The sequence below is a fragment of the Physeter macrocephalus genome, chromosome 7, assembly GCF_002837175.3.
Source record: "Physeter macrocephalus isolate SW-GA chromosome 7, ASM283717v5, whole genome shotgun sequence".
Taxonomy (NCBI): Eukaryota; Metazoa; Chordata; class Mammalia; order Artiodactyla; family Physeteridae; genus Physeter; species Physeter macrocephalus.
In genome coordinates this window covers 91,737,981-91,740,084 of record NC_041220.1, presented here as the reverse complement: position 1 = coordinate 91,740,084, position 2,104 = coordinate 91,737,981, and positions in this window count along the sequence as shown.

Below are 2,104 nucleotides of genomic sequence, written 5' to 3'. Positions count from 1 at the left end.
TTTGTATCAGTCAGTATGTTTCAGTAACAAACAGCCCCAAAGTCTTAGTGGCTTAAAACAACAATTTTTCTTTTTTGCACATACTAATATCCACTGTGGATCAGCAAGCACTGTGCCTATTGTACTTAGTCAGGAATCCGAGCTAAAAGAGCAGCTGCCACCTCTACTGTTGCTAGTCACCATGTCAGAGGGAAACAACTTAAAAAAGGATACCCTGGCTTTTGCCCAGGAGGGATTTATAATGTTCCACTAACGTTTCATTGGCCAAACCAAGTCAAGGTGCCGCACCTCACTTCAAAGGGGAGGGAAAGGCAGTCCTGCCATGTTCCCAGAAGGGACAGCCCTATTGACCACCACAGGACTATTGTTATGGCATAACTGGTTGAGTACTGGACACCTGCAGCTGAAAGATTCACAAGTAAATAAGAAATCATAAGTTTCCCTGGTTTTATACTCAGCAGGGGCCAGGTGTCACAACGAAGCCATGCTCTTATTAACCCCTTTCTCCCTAATTCACTCCAACCATTTTGAAGTCTATCGGTCCTGGCCATCCATCTTCCAGGTGACAGGACCATGTCACTGATATTTTAAGCAATCCCTTGCTGGTTAAATTCCAGAAAAGTGGAAAGAAGTTGTATGATTGGCCCAGAGTCACAGGTCAACCAAAGAAAGTACTGAGGGAAAAAAGAGGGAAAGGTCTCTCTGGGAGAGGTGGTGTCTTCAGTCAGGTTCACTGGAAGCACAGTTGAGATGAGGTTTCAGGTGCACGTGATTAACCGAGGGAGCCTCTCAGGAGAGAAGGGGAGTGAGGAAAGCTGGACAGGGCAGGGGCAGGAGTTAAATAAGGATGTGGAGTCAGCCTGATCCCATGGGCAGCTGTGGAGTGTGAGTTCCCTCATAGAGGGGTTCCTGCCTTGAGGCAAGGGACTGGTCTTTTTTTTTGTTTTTGCGGTACGCGGGCCTCCCTCTGTTGTGGCCTCTCCCGTTGCGGAGCGCAGCCTCCGGACGCGCAGGCTCAGCGGCCATGGCTCACGGGCCCAGCCGCTCCGCGGCACGCGGGATCCTCCCAGACCGGGGCGCGAACCCGGTTCCCCTGCATCGACAGGCGGACGCGCAACCACTGCGCCACCAGGGAAGCCCCAAGGGACTGGTCTTTTTTAGCCAATTGCAATCAGTCCCTGGCAGCAGGCTACCCCAACAGGGGAGAGTCAACCTTCTGGGCTGGGCAGCTCCTGTTGGGTTTGTCAAGGGTGATTCCTAGAGATGGGGGCAGCTGTGAGCTGCCAGGATGCAACGCTCACGGCAGCTGGGGGATGGGTGCAGCATCCCACTCGAGACGATTTGGATGGGGCACCAACAGCATCTACTACAGGCTGTCAGGAAAGCACTAATAGGAACCACCTGCCCCTTTCCTCCTGCTAGTAAAACTGCACTTCGGAAGCATGGGGAATATTGACATCAGTGGGGTAAGAAGTGGCCTTCAGTGGTTCCCCATTTATCTCCTAGATTAAATGTAAATTTTACCATCAACCCTTATTTCCAGGCTTATGTCCCAAGACTCTCACAAACCTAGCCTATATGAAAAGTCGCCTGGAAACTGCTATTTTATGAATAACCTCCATGTCTTTGCTCCGACTCTTTTCCTCTTCTGTCCAGAGTGCCCTCTCCACCCCAAGACCTGTGAAATTCTATCCACAATTCGAGGCCCTCTCGAATACTGACTACTTCATAAAGCCTTTCCTAATCACTCGACAGGATATGAGCTTTTCCTTCTTTGAAACCGCAAAGCCCTTACTTTCAGCAGTGGGTTTCATTCTACGAATTTGAGTCATTTGATAAGTGTTATTCCCCAAATCTTGTATGAACTCTTTAGGAAGAGTTCAGTCTTTTTCTCTTTGCAGCATCTGGCAAACACCCTGAATAATAAAGGCACTTAATTAATATGCATGTAATTGAATATCTACTTCAATGAGATTAAATGCTCATGCATGATCAAAGCCTTTGTCTTCTGTGCATAACCCAGAGCTGACATTTGCTGAGCACTTGCTATGTGCTGTGCATAAAGTATTTTCTTTGCATTAATTATCTTCACCCCATAGATAAG